The following is a 15,760-nucleotide window of genomic DNA, read 5'->3' as shown; positions in this document are numbered from 1 at the left end:
TGTTGGGGTGTGTACGGAGCTACCACTTCATGCACGATACCTTTGTTGGTGCAAAACTCATTCATTTCAAGTGAGTTGAATTCTCCTCCACCGTCTGTTCTGAAAATTTTAACCTGCAAGCCAGATTCCCTCTCCACCATAGCACAAAATTTTACAAAGCATTGGTATACAGTTTTCTTTTCTTTGATCAAGTACACCCACATCTTCCTAGTCCACTCATCTACGAAAATCAAGAAGTATTTATTACCTCCTATTGTCTCCACATCAAATGGACCACAAACATCCGAGTAGACCACAGCAAGTGGTTGCTTTGCTCTCTTGTACATGGTTTGTTTGAATTTGTTTCTGGTCTGCTTCCCAACAACACATCCTTCACAAACTTTGTCAGGAATCTGTATCTCAGGAACTCCTTTTACAAGATCTTTGCTCTTCAATAATTTCAGGCTTCTAAAATTCAGATGCCCGAACCGATAATGCCACAGCCAAGCTTCTTCCCTGGAATCAACAGCAGTCAAGCATTGAACAGCAAGGGTATTAAGATTTACCTTAAATGTTCTGTTCTTAGCAAGTGGGGCTCGAAGAACAATTCGTTGTCTTTCGTCAAATACATTTATGTGTTTCTGGCACATAGTCATTGTATAACCTTTTTCAAGAAGCTGCCCCAGACTCAGCAGATTACTCTTCATGTTTGGCACATACAGTACATTATTCATGTAGGCAGGACGTCCATCTGTGCGTTTGATCATAATTCTTCCAGCTCCTTCAGCCATGATCACGCTATCATCGGCAAAACGCACGCTGCTTTTAATACTTGGATTCAGATCTAATAGCAACTCTTTCTTCCCTGTCATATGATTGGAACAGCCTGTGTCTAAGTACCAACAGGATTCATCTTCTGCATGATGTGTTTCGTCAGCTAACAACACGTGTTTGGCCTTACAACACCTGTCGCATGCAGAGACACTGTTCTTGCACTCGTTACATCTGTTGTTCTTGTATTCTCTTTCGTTTTCTGTGACTGTACTCATTAATAGCACTTGCTCTGAATCAGACTCCTCTGCATCTTGCACCAGATTAGCCTCCTCTTTTCCTTTGCCTTTCTTGACATCTTCATTATGCCAGCATTCAGATGAATAATGTCCATACTTATTGCACGTATAACATTGTATGTTTCTTTTATCAATGTTACTTCTTCCTCTCCCTCTGGAGTATTTTCTTCCTCTCTTGCTGCCGTTCTTGTTTTCACTACATTCATCTTCATCATTCTGGTCAGACACACTGGAGTTTCTGCCTCCAGTTCGACCTCCCCGGGCACGACCTCTACCTCTTCCATTTCCACGTCCTCTGGTCTTGTAGTTGCTTCTAACCTGTAGAGCTTGGTTCGTACCTTGATTCACTTCTTTCTCTGCATTTCTTCTTTCGATTAGTCTTTGTTCATGTGCCTCCAGTGAATTTTGTAATTCCTCTACCTTCATCGTCGTAGGATCTTTGCATTCTTCTATCGCTACAACGATATGGTCGAACTGGGGTGTCAACGTTCTGAGAATTTTCTCGACTATTTTCTTGTCTTTCACAATTTTGTCGCAAGATCTCATCGCATTTACAATGACTTGAATCCTTCCGATGTAGTCTATTACAGTTTCTTGCTCGCCCATACACAAAAGTTCGTATTGTCGCTGCAAGGATTGCAACCGAATCTTCTTCACCTTGCCTGAGTTTCCGTAGCCCTCCTGCAAGATCTCCCATACTTCTTTTGCCGTAGCCGCTTTCGAAATTTTCTGAAAAATGGCAGCCGATACACATTGATGTAGGAGCATCCGGGCCTTGCAATCCAATCGCTTATTTTCTTTGTATCGCTTTGTTTCTTCGAGATCACCCTTTACTGGTTCTTTGAAACCTTTCTTGATAATCTCGTCAACCTCTTGATAGCCAAAAATGGCATCCATTTTGACACACCAGTCATCAAATCCTTTACCATCGAACACAGGAAAGTTACTGTGTATTACGCCAGTCATCTTCTTGATCGTCTTGAGTTGATCCACCAGGTTTCGAACCGTGCTCTGGATACCACTGTTAACGTGACAGTATGCAGAGAAGAAGTTTGTATAACAGCAGAGATAGCACACAGAGAGAAAGAGTAGGAATGTTAACTGTATTGAAAGAATCAAAAAACAGTGAAGTATATAGAGTGTGCATGGCACACAGCAACAGTCAGTTATACAGTTATGTTTACAACAACAGTCCTCACAGCTTCTCTAACCCAGTTGTCTAGTTTCCATATTGCCCGTGTTCACAATTCACCACCGTCTCCTCTCGATCACAGTTCTCGACTTGCACTCCTTTTTCACGATTCGTTAGGGATTGTGCGACAGTATCCTTCGTCATTGGTCCCTCACCGGTAAGTTCTCTTCTTCTGGATTCCCTAATTACTTCGCCTCTCCTTTGAACTCCATTTTCCATCCCGTTACACTATTTTGAAAACTCTAGAAATTAGGGAACCGAATTCCTATTGGAATTTTGCGAAATTAGTTTTACAAATGTGGATAGAAAATATGGTTGGATGCAAAGATTTTGTATATTAAACCTTTCACTGTTTTGACGTTTATGAATCTCGTTCGTTTGTTCTACCTTTCTCTTGCTTTATATGCACTTTCAAACTTCCTATTAGAGCTTGACTATGACCTGTTGTTTTGTTAATTTGGCCATTTCGCATATTAAAACTTTTATTTGTGATTAAATACTGATCTGCAAATTCTAATGAAGGTAGTTCATGAATGTCAGGGATATAATGGTTCACAATTTTGGGATCTTGTTTTGTCTGTTCAAGCAATCTTAGCCACTAATCTCGAGGATGAATATGGTTCAATGCTTAAGAGAGCAAATAATTTCATAAAATGCTCATAGGTGTATAGTACACTGATTAAATGTTGTTGTAATATATATATATATATATATATATATATATATATATATATATATATATATATATGACTTAGTCCAATCCAATAACCCAAAATCTCTAGACAATAGATTTTTGGATATTTTGTTATATGGTGTTTTATTTTTTTATTTTTAAACTTAGACTGAGGATTATTTCCGACAATCATAATAATTAATTACATTGAACGTGTGTGCGAAGATTACAGAAAACAGCTCTAGTAATCCAAGTTCTTGGTATCACCACATTTCTAAAGGTGGTTGGCCTTTTTCAACTGCAGACATTGGTTGGCCTTCCACAGACAGCACTGTAGAAGGCCTGAAGGTCATGATGAATTAATTTGCCATTAATTTCAATAAAGTTGCAATTCTTAAATCTTAAGTCGTTTGTTTAACTTGTTTGTACATGTCTTTTTTCAGACAGCAATTCTATTATCATATTTTCCATTTGAGATAGTGGGAAAAGCAGTGGAAATAGAACACCTATATAAAGCTGTTAATTTAACATTACCTTAAAGGTACATATATAAAGCTGTTAATTTAACATTACCTTAAAGGTACATATGAAAAATTTAGATGTGGCTAAAACATGTTTTTACCCGACATTATATTCAATGTAGACATACTTTAAGGTATCAATGTTGTGAAATAGTAGAGAAGATTAGGAGAAATCTCCCTTATGTGTTTAGCATACACATAGGGTAGTTTATTTATAATGTAAGATAAGGGTTAAACCCTAAATACAGAATGGGCTAAGCCCAATTAACATAAACACACAACTTAACATTTAACACTCCCCCTCAAGCTGGAGCATATAAATCATATGTTCCAAGCTTGTTACAAAGATAGTCAATTCTAGGTCCTCGTAAGGACTTGGTGAATATGTCTGCCAACTGGTTGCTTGAGTTAACGAACTCAGTCTTAATATCTCCGGATATGATTTTTTCTCTAATAAAATGACAATCAACTTCAATGTGCTTGGTTCTCTCATGGAAGACAGGGTTAGAGCTAATATGAAGAGCAACTTGATTATCACATATAAGTGTTATGTGAGTGACATCTCCAAATTTCAATTCACTAAGTAACTGTTTAAGCCACACAAGCTCGCAAGTAGCAGATGCCATAGCTCTATATTCTGCTTTTGCGCTGGACCTTGCCACAACACTTTGCTTCTTACTTTTCCAAGATATCAGGTTGCCACCAATAGAGACACAATATCCAGAAGTAGACCTCCTATCAAAAGGGGAACCAGCCCAATCAGCATCTGAATAGCAAACAATTTTTGTATCGTTGTTAGGGCCATATAGCAAATCTTTTCCAGGTGATCCTTTAATATACTTCAGTATGCGAACAACTGCATCCCAATGGTCTTCACATGGGGAGTTTAGAAATTGACTCACCACACTAACTGCGAAGGAAATGTCAGGACGCTTAACAGTAAGATAGTTTAATTTACCAACTAATCTTCTGTACCGTGCAGGATCTGAGAAAGGCTCCCCCTGATTTGGTAGGAGTTTGATGTTAGGGTCCATAGGTGTCTCAACAGATTTACAGTTCATTAACCCTGTTTCCTCCAAGATATCTAACACATACTTCCTCTGAGATATGACAATACCATCATTGGATTGTGCTACTTCAATACCCAAAAAGTACCGGAGTTTGCCAAGATCTTTGGTTTGAAAATGGTGACAAAGGTGTTGTTTCATCTGAGAGATGCCGAGATAGTCACTTCCTGTGAGAACAATATCATCGACATACACTATTAAGTAAATACATCCAGCACTTGAGTGGCAATAGAACACTGAATGATCCGCTTCATTACGAGACATACCAAATTGTTGAACAACACAACTGAATTTACCAAACCAGGCCCGAGGAGACTGGTTTAGGCCATATAAGGATTTGCGAAGACGACATACCAATCCAGATGACTCCCCCTGAGCAACAAAGCCAGGCGGTTGCTCCATATAAATTTCTTCATGCAAATCACCATTTAGGAAAACATTTTTGACATCAAGTTGGTAAAGAGGCCATTGTCGAAGAGCGACCATGGCAATGAATAGGCGAACAGAGGTCATTTTTGCAACTGGAGAAAAAGTATCACCATAATCCAAACCAAAAATCTGTGTGTAGTCTTTGGCAACCAGTCGAGCTTTCAGACTATCAATTGTGCCATCAGGGCCAACCTTGATAGCATACACCCACCTGTAACCAATAACAGACTTTCCAGATGGTAATTGGACAAGCTCCCAAGTTCCACTTTTCTGTAAAGCCCTTAATTCATCCAGCATAGCTTGACGCCAGCCAGGATGAGTTAAGGCATCACCCACAGACTTGGGAATTGACACAAAAGAAATGGATGAGAGACAAGTGTAAAAAGATGAAGATAATCTGTGGTAACTAAGAACAGTATAATGGGGGGAAGGGTTACGGGTAGAGCGTATACCTTTACGGAGGGCAATAGGCAAGTCAGACTCATTTGCTGGAGCCGGAGGAGACACAGGAGGCGGCACTGGAAGTGAGTCATGAGGGAGACAATTGCGGCGACTATAAACCTGAAGGGGTGGTGGTGAAGGACGATCCTGTGGTGAATGAGAGTCTAAAGAAGGAGGAGACAAAATGGGTGGATCATCACCAGGAGGATCACAGATAATAGGAATATCAAAAGTAGCAGGTAGAGGTACAAAACTAGAAGATAGATGTGAAAAGTAAAAAGAAGATTCATCAAAAGTGACATCAGTAGAGATAAAATGACGATTGAGGGAAGGGGAAAAACACTTATAGCCCTTTTGTGACCGTGGAAATCCTAAGAAGACACATTTGTGAGACCTAGGAGATAACTTATCAAGACCAGGACTAAAATCATGAACAAAACATGTAGACCCAAAAACTCTAAGAGGTAATGGATGTAGAGGGTCTTGAGGAAATAAGATAGAATGAGGGATTTTGTGATCTAGGACGGGAGATGGCATGCGGTTGATAAGATAACATGCCGTGAGAACTGCATCACCCCAAAAATGTGAGGGTACTTGACGATGAATTAGAAGGGTACGAGTTGTTTCAATAAGGTGTCTATTCTTGCGCTCAACCACCCCATTTTGTTGAGGGGGGTATAAGCACATGAGGTTTGGTGAAGAATGCCATGAGAAGCCATAAAATGTTTAAACTGTTGAGAAAGGTATTCACGACCATTATCACTGCGTAAATTTCGAATAGAAACCCCAAACTGTGTTTTTATTTCATTGAAAAAAGATTGAAAAATAGAAAACAACTCAGAACGATCCATAATTAAAAACAACCAAGTACATCTGGAATAGTCATCAATAAAGGTAACAAAATACTGAAAACCTAAAGTAGACTTAACACGACTAGGTCCCCAAATGTTAGAATGAACTAATGAAAAAGGGGACGACACCCGTTGTGAGACACTAGGAGGAAAGGAACTACGGGTATGCTACCCTAACTGACAAGACTCACACGACAAACTTGATAATTTTGACAACCTTAGGACAAGTTGTTGTAGTTTGGCAAGACTAGGATGACCTAGTTGAGCATGGAGAAGGGATGGTGACTCCATGATTACGCCAACATGTGGAGAAGGGCGGAGATGATAAAGGCCATGAGACTCACATCCTGTGCGAATCATGTGTTTCGAACTCCGGTCCTGCAAACAAACAAAATCTTTAGTAAATGAAATAACACAATTAAGAGTACGAGTTAGACGACTAATGAACAATAAGTTGAAGGGAGACCTAGGGACATAAAGTACATGATCAATGTATATGGATGGAAAAATATTAACAGTACCAACACCATGAGATGAAACTCTAGACCCATCAGCCATTGTTACCGAGGGTAAATTATTCGGACATGACAAGCAAGAAAACAAGGACTTGTTACCAGTGATATGATCGATGGCGCCTAAGTCAAGGACCCAAGGTCCGAGGGAGTGAGAGTGAGTCAGACCAACAAAAGTTGTACCTGTACGTGCAACAGATGCAGATGTAGTGGAACTAGAGTGCTGACGATCCTCATACCATTTGAGAAATTCGTTAAAGATTGCAGGTTATTCTACGGTATTAGATGGAGTAGGATGGTCTGCAAAAGGTGATGGGGGAGGTGGATCAGAATTAGGCGTTGCTACTGGTCGAGGAGGACGACCATGAAGCGCATAACATCTATCAATTTTGTGGCCTAACTTGCCATAGTGGTCACATTTTGGACGTCCTTTACTTAGCTTGCGAGACCGACTTCGATCATCACGTTGGGCAGCCATAACAGAGGAATCATCTGTATGAGAAAATGTCTCAGTGACGGGTTTCCTCGGTATACGCAAAAAAGCAGAACAAGTAGAAGTAAGTTGGGTATGACAGGAGAACCCAAAATCTGATCACGGACATGTGAGACATCATCAGAGAGTCCGTATAATGCCAACAACATGAAGAACTTTGATTGTTGTTCCAATTCTTCAGCAGGAGTGGAAGCAGGAGGTAATATATTATTAAAATCATGAAGAAGGGCATGAATTTTACCCGAATATTCTGCCATGGGACCAGGATTGCGTGGACCGATAACAGTTAATAGGTCCCGACAAACACCATAAAGACGTTGAGTGTCATTTGTGTATAACAACTTCGCTTGTGCCCATACTTATGAACATGTTTCATATGATCGAAACATTTGTTTCAGTGAGGAGCGAATGGTGGACTTTATAACAATGCATAACTGAGCATCAATCTTCATCCAGCGGGAAGTGTCATCTATGGTAGCAGTAGTCACATTTTGAGTAAGGTGATCTAAGTACCCCTGACTCTTCAACCAAAGTTTGATGTCGGACGCCCATGTTGCATAATTTGTGTCATCTAACTTGTCAATGGACAAGTGTACATTCACATAATTGGTGTATATTGAGGGATCAGAAGATGAGCCACCAATAGAGGTGTTTGTAGACGAAGAAGACGCCATGGAGAGGGAGAAACCCTAAAAATCCAAAGTGCTCCGATTGACACGACCACAGATCCAGAAAGAGGGCGAGGAGGCGATCACGACAGTTCTGATCGGCGACGGAACTCTCCGGCGACGCGTCGGCATGCGCGGCGGGAAGCGGTAGCAGCGGTGACTGTTGCGGAGGCGCGTGGGTGGTCCGTTCGCCGTGATCTTTGTGCCACGGTGGTCGCCCGGCCGAGACGATTCCGATGGTGTGGTCGTCGATCGATTCTGGAACTCCGGCGACGGTGGCGGCGGCGGCGACGACATGGCGGCAGCGACAGCGGCGGCGATGGGTGCCGAAGACCGTGGAGTTGGCTGGAACTATTCCTATGCTCTAGATACCATGTGAGAAATAGAGAAGATTGGGAGAAAATATCTCTTGTATGTTTTGCATACACATAGGGTAATTTATTTATATTGTAGGATATGGGCTAATGCCCTTAATATAGAATAGGCTGAGCCCAAATAACATAAACACACGTCTTAACATCTAACACATACCTTCTTGCCTTTGACGTACGAGGACTACTTTGTTCCATTCCCTATAGCCGTTCATATATATAATTTATCAGTCTGTTCACAAATCTCATGTAGTTATTTCTCCAAGGATGCCAAAGTAGTATTGGCCCTAATAAGCCCCAAAATCATATGCAACCAGTTTCAACAGTTGGAACGTGAATTAAACAGAGATTGAATATGGGAATCTGAAAGAGAACAATGAATTAGTCTCAACTTTCCTAGCTTTGGATAATAAATCATATGTAACCAGTCAGGGTTATGTAAACCATCGATGGCAAGATTTGTTAGGGAAGAGAGATTAGACAGCCACACTGCATCCTTAGGTTTGACATCAAAATCACCACCAAGTCTAAGAGTTTGCAAGTAAGGAAGATTCCCAACCTGCAAAGGGAGTGCTCCAGAAAATGAATTACCACTGAGACCAAGGTGTCTCAACTGTGACATATTTCCAAGTTGACTAGGGAGTTTCCAATCAAGATTATTATAACTGAGATCGAGATACCTTAAATATGTAAGGCTTCCAAGTTCATAAGGGATATCTCCACGGAGATAATAATTGTGACTTAAATCGAGAGACAATAAATGTGTAAGGCTTCCAAGTTGGGTAGGAATGATACCACCACAATCAGCATAGGAGAGATTGAGATATCTTAAGTTTGTAAGTGAGCCCATGAGTTGTGGGATGTAACTTTCTATAAAATCATTGTAGCTGAGATCCAAATGTTGAATATTTTGCAAGGGAAACTGTGAAGTGATATTGACTGCGCCTCTCAAATATTGTGTATCCGAACCACGGAGACGAAGGATGGTTACATGACCTGTTTGATGGTCACACTGAATGCCTTTCCATTTGCAACAATCTCGACTCTTCTCATCATCCCTCCATGTAGACAGCATGTTATAGGCATCTACATGGCCAAGTTTGAAGTTGAGGAGTGCATGTCTCTCCCTATCAATGCACTTTATTTATGCAGTACCGTTGAATCCGAGAATGGATCTGCAGCAGGTAACAAGAGCAGCACAAGTACATAAATCAGTTTCAGATAATAATTAGGCATTGTTGCTCATATAAAATAATAACAGTAAAAGACAAGGTTGTGATCTATTCATTACAAAACCAAATGATAGGATTTATATGGCTCATGGAGAGACCCGTTGATTCTCCTGCAATAAGAACCCAAACACTACGTTATATATTTTTATTTCCTTAACTACCCTTCGGTGGCTTTCAATTTAAAATTGTTTTTTTTTCTTTATATGTTTTATTTTGCCAATACTTCATACTTTTTATTAGCTGGATTCTTTTTCTAACTTTTAAAAAAAATTAAGCATTTTTCTTATTTTAAAATCAAATTAATTTAAAAATTAACTCTTTAATAACTAAATTTTGTATAATTAATGTTAGGAATTAATTTAGACTCTAATTCATAAATTAATTAATTATAATTTTTTATTCATAATAAAAATTATTATAGATGTTAATAATTTGTATTTTCTAAATTAATATTTAAACTAAATATTTTTTATTTTTTAAATTAATTATTATTTATTGATTTTCTTATAATATTTAGCTGCCTTTCTCTTTTTTGTTAACAAGGAACAGAAAACTTATCACAGTTCTGGATATTTATTTAGGTTATGTTTGAACGTAATTTGTATACGTCCTGTCAGATCTCGGAAAAACGCACCCAAATCCTTTCTGTCAGAATCATTAAAAACGCACCTAAAATTCCTTTGAACGGGCGCCAGGTGTCAGACAACTTGGATTCTGAAATCAGATAGTGGAAGGCAGGTATCGGCAGAAGAGCGGACGCTCGTTTGGATGTGGAAAGAAAATGATTGTTTTCCGAAACTTCTGTCCCACTCTCTTCTGCATGCACCCTTCTTCCCAAACTCTGAACTTTTCATTTTCTCCTCCTTCTCACTAGAAACTCTATCTTCTCTCTAAGAAAACTCAACCTTTCTCTTTTCCGATCATCATTCAGACACCGTAGAAGTGCTTCTGGCGTCAAGAGCTTCTAGTTAAACTGTTCGGTTTGAGAAGCGGAGTTGGTAAGCCTTTCTCTTCACCCAATCGTTCATTTTCCTAGGCATGCAAATCCATTTTTGTTCTTCTGTGATGATCGCCATTATTCAAATGAGTAGTTTTGAGAATGTTTTAATTTTCTTGGGTTAGTTGAAAATTGTCGAACCTTGCGAGTAGAAGAACCGGTAGTGGTGAACTGTGCTTCTGCCCTAGGACGATCGTTCACACTAGAGGTAAGAGAAGCTTATCTAATTTAATTGTATGTTGTTTGCACGTTCGTTGATAATGAATGTATGTTGCTGAGTGGTTGAATGTATGTATAAAGTATGAATACTGATATGGTTGTTGATGTGAAATATGATTTTTTAGTATGATATGAATTTTATAAAGTTATGAAATTATGTATTGAGAAACGAGTTGAATATAAATGAGATCTGAATATGAATTCCCCTATGATAGTGTACGTTCGTCATTGAACGGTCCTTGACCGTTCGGTGTTTCTATTAAATCTGTTTGAAATTGAATTCTTTCATTTGGAAAGAATTCTAGTTGAGGACGAACGTCTTTGTATAATAGTACTGTGCTTGAGCTTTCGGCCAAGCGTAGTTGCATCTGAGTATTCGGTGATAAACTTAAACCTTGTAAATATATGTATTTGTATATAGTAGTTATTCTTAAACACAATTCCGACAATATCTCAATTATAAATCTTTCTATTATAAATTTTAGTAGCGCTCGGTCTCACACCAAGCTCTCGAAATGAGTGGTGCTCGGTCTTATACCAAGCGCTTTTACTCTTTTATAATTAATCAATCATGATGAAATAACGTTCCGTCCAACTTCTGTAGAATTCCCTTTCACCGTGTTCGGTCATTGACTGGCATTGGGTTTATGCACATGAATTATTCTAAGTATGGTTCTTTGACGTCTTGACTTGTCTACATTCATTTTCTCCAGCTTAAAGCCTCCGTACTTGATATTCTTTGAGTGTTGGTTTGAGATCTCGATAGTCAGTTCATTTAACTGATTCATGTTGTAAGTAACATTTGTCCTATATTATAAAATTGTACTCGTTTTATTCCTAATTCTAACAGTAAACCTCTCGGTCTTATTCTATTCTGGAATGAGAGACTTCTCGGTCTCGTTCCTAGTGTTCATCCTCGTTCTGAGTGAGGATTGAACGATCGGTACTTGATGTTATTAGAATTGGTGATAAAGATGAAATTTAAATGATGGATAATAAAACATGAAGAGTATATGAGATGGATGATATGTTGTGAATTTCGAACGAGCGTTCCGGGGAGGAACGACTCATGAGTGAATATTGGAAGTGGTAAAGTATGACTGTGGTAATGCTAAGTTGTCGATTCATTCTGATGTTCCGTGAATACTCGTGCTCACATAGAGGATGGTAGGTCATGTGTGGGAACGGCAGGAGGTCCTAGTCCTTAAGGGTACTTTGGACAGATAGGACTAACCTCGGGTGGCAGCTGATGAGAGTATTCCAGTTACTACATCACCCGGGTGCACGAACGTCGTAGCTACACAGATTTCATACCATCCGTACAGTCAGTCTAGTAGTAGGCCTTGAATGGAACGTACGTAGAAATGTAATTGATGTGTTGAATATTAGAAATGTACGTTTGTACTTGAATTAAATTACATAAGCTTACCCTGCTTTTCCTGTCGTGTCTGTTTTGTACGTCTGTCCTGGTCGTTGCAATGATCATCCGTGTGGATGTGAGCAGGAGGAGACGAGCTACTTGAAGAAGCGCTGGAAGGGGAAAACTTGGTAGAAGTCGAAGTTAAGACCGAACAGTAGGACGTTCGGTCAGTAGAGTAGTTTTGTAGTGAGGTGGTCGTTCGCCTCTTTATCACCTTCGTATGTGTGACCGTTCGGTAATTGGCTTTTGTAAACCGTTCGGTCAAACTTGTACTTATGTTTCGATTATATATATATATTGTAACTCTCTGTAAGGTCGTTCGGCCATGCACGTACGTTTTCTTAGCGTAAGACTGAACTGAAATATTATTAAATGTAATTATTCGATTATATGGTTTATTACTGTATTTTTGGGATGTTACACGTCCTTTTAACAAAAAAGAGAAAGAAAAATAATTTGATTTTTTATAAGTTTAAAATTAATTAATATACAAAATGAAAGTTAAATATATATATATATATATATATATATATATATATATATTTAAAAAAATTAAAAATTAGACATAGTATTACTCATGTTTCTTAGATTTATTTCAACCTATGTACACCGATTTCTTAATTTCAAAAACATCAAAACTATAAAGAATTTGAATCTAAAATTTATTATGGTTTCTCATCTTTCAAATCTTCCAGATAAATGTAATAATAATAGGTACTTTCATCATTTTAAGCAAAGAACTGGAAGGAGATTTTATAAACTAAACAACCAAATTTAAAGAGGAAAATTGTAAATTATGAAAAACACCATTCAACCATTATCATAACTGCATAGCAATAGAAGAATGAAAGAACAAATGAGAAAAATATTCAACATTTTTCTCACACAAAGAATACATAGAGCACAAAACAACACCCATTTTTTGTACCTCCATATCGATTGGTAAATGACCATACAACAACTTCCAAAGAACCAAAGATTTAACGATTTAGCTGGTGAAACAACGTTCATCCAAAACCAAAAGAATAAAAAGTTTTAGCAGCTTTTTGAGAAAAGACATCAATATCATCCAAAATCTAATTTTGCACATCCTCATTCTCATTAATCATCACTAGTAAAAAAAGTGTCTTTTAAAGCGCCATATACGCTTCAGTTATATAAAAACTGAAGCGTATCAAAACGCGAAGGCATTTTCGCAATTTTAGCGAAACTATATGTCTCGGTTGCCTAGGAACCTATGCCTAAAGGGGTATACTTCCTCGGTTCTCTAACCAATCGAGGTAGAAAACTCTGCCTCCCCCTCCAAATCAGTCTTTACATGTGACAGACTTTTCGAAATAGGACATAATGCCTCTGTTCTTAGTAGAATTGATCCATAGGTCCTTTCTGCATCAGTTTAATCGCGAACCGATGCGTATAGTGTGAAATAATTTCAAATTTGGCATTTTGAATTTTTTTTTCAATATTTTTTGAGGAGTATATGCCTTGGTTCTTTTACTTAACCGAGGTAATAGTCTCTGCGTAAGTTCAAATTCAAAACACTAAACGCGATCGCATTTTATCGCGCAGTATTATTCCTCTTCCCTTTTACGCCTCCAAAGAAGTTCCTCGCCGCATCGTCGTTGGTCTACCTACATCGCCATCGTCGTCTCGTTGTGGTGTCGTCTCCTTCACGTCGACACCGCTATTGTCTCGTCGTGGTGTCGTCTCCATCTCCTCTGCACCGCCGCTGCTCCGCCGCTTCACCGCTGCATCGCCACCATCATCTTGCTGTGGTGTCGTCTCCTTCACGTTTGCATAGCAGCTGCACCGCTATTGTCTCGTTGTGGTTAAGTTTCCTTTGCGTCTCCATCGTCGTTGCACCGCCATCGTTGTTTCATCGTTTAGTCCTCTCCGCCGCCTCGACATTGCCATTTCGTCTCCTCACCGTGCTTGTTGTTCGCGGTTACCGCCGTTATTGGTTGTTCTTCATCGTCGCTATATTTAACGTTGCCGACATTCAACCCTTTTCTATACGAACTGAGGCCTAAAGTCTGAAAAACAAAAATCCTATCCAAGCCACGCTATTGCTTTGGTTTTGTATGAATCGAGGCAAAATCCTACTCTTTTTTGCCTCGGTTCGTAACCGAGGCAAAAAGCCTACCCCTTTTTGCCTCGCCTATATATGTCTCGGTTGCGGAACCACTACCTATAACAATCGTGTCGTTTCCCCTTACTACACTAGTGCATCAAAGAAGAAAAGTCACATAAATTGACAATGAACATATGAAAATTTCATTGAGTACTTATCCAAGCCAAGCAAACAATAGAGGATAACATTACTCTATCAAAATAAGAGATTCAATCCAATTTAGATATGCAAGCGTCAGAAACCCAATGATAATTCCAAAGATTAATACAATCATCCTTACTCAGTGTCCAAATTTTTTTTTTCTAGAACAATATCATATGTATCCTTAATATTATTCTAAATTGACGACGATTTAAAAAATATATATTCCTAATACTAAGACTTAAGAAAGCAGATACACATAAGTGTAGCCCAAGTCATTTTGCTGTTAGCAAACTCCTAAGCTAAACTAATAGATAAGCTTTATTTTCCAACTAAATATTAGTAACTTGCAAACCATCATTCACCTTAGTACCACACAAGATAACAGAGTTGAATAGGAAAATGTCCACAGAAGTGATTCCCTCGCATGTTCAAGATTATCAATTGTTGCATACTTTCTCCAATCCATGATGGTATTGGACCAGACAACATATTTTCACTCACATCCACCTTAGTTAAATTGTTGCAGTTCTTCAAAGTTGAAGGTAATTCACCCATTAGGTTATTGGTTCGTAAAACCAAGACTTCCAAGTTAACAAGGCTGCCCAAGGACATAGGAATCTTCCCTGACAATTTATTCACGTCCAATTTGGAAAGTCTTTGACGTTATCTGTGCATGGAAAAGTGTATTTGGTTAAACTTTATTAATGTTGTTGTTACAAACGAACAGATTCACGTCGAAATTGGACACTGTTCAACATGTACGTCTTATGGGATAAGGCATTAGTTACTCCTTTTTAATTCTTTTTTTCTTTTAAACCATCAATAATATGTCGTTTGCTTTTGGAGATTCCACATAATATTTGTCATCCAAAAGCCAAAAAGTTACTTCCTTTATTCTTCTTTTTTTCTTTTAAAATGTCGAATTTTGTAAGAATTCGATGTAAAACAACTTCAAGGATTTTAAATAGAAATCCATTTTTATAGAACATATGTTCACAAATGAAAACAAAAGCAAAAGAAAAGCATAATAACACTAAACATAGGAAAATAAATGAACATCTAACCACGAAAAGTATATACTAAAATTTCAAACAGAGTTCAAACATAGAAAAATATACTAAAATATATTCAAATATTACATTAATTTCAGAAAAATAAACTAAAATATACTCTTCTTCCTAATCTAAGTCAGATGTCTCCGTAGACTCCTATTTTGTTGTGTCGTCTTCATCATCAAACTTACTTGCTGAGGGAGTTCTGAGAGCATTGTCTTTATCTACTTTCTTGTGAATCGTGATCACAAATTTTTCAACTTTTGAAATTATTATTGAAAGCCTTTGAAATTGATCC

The 15,760-nt window shown here is 38.3% G+C and overlaps 1 pseudogene across 1 annotated transcript; it reads right to left on the bottom strand.

Annotated features, from left to right (window-relative positions):
• Nucleotides 1-6,150: 6,150 nt before the first annotated feature.
• Nucleotides 6,151-9,503, bottom strand: LOC148199468 (uncharacterized; annotated as a pseudogene). Its single transcript, XR_015786191.1, has 2 exons — nt 8,428-9,503; nt 6,151-6,601 (listed from the first exon to the last, which is right to left on the bottom strand). The product of XR_015786191.1 is annotated as an uncharacterized LOC148199468 (transcript).
• Nucleotides 9,504-15,760: the final 6,257 nt, after the last annotated feature.

The sequence above is a fragment of the Vigna umbellata genome, chromosome 4 (assembly GCF_029865625.1).
Source record: "Vigna umbellata cultivar VRB3 chromosome 4, Vumbellata_1.0, whole genome shotgun sequence".
NCBI classification, from domain to species: Eukaryota; Viridiplantae; Streptophyta; class Magnoliopsida; order Fabales; family Fabaceae; genus Vigna; species Vigna umbellata.
This window is presented reverse-complemented; position numbering and strand designations above follow the sequence as displayed.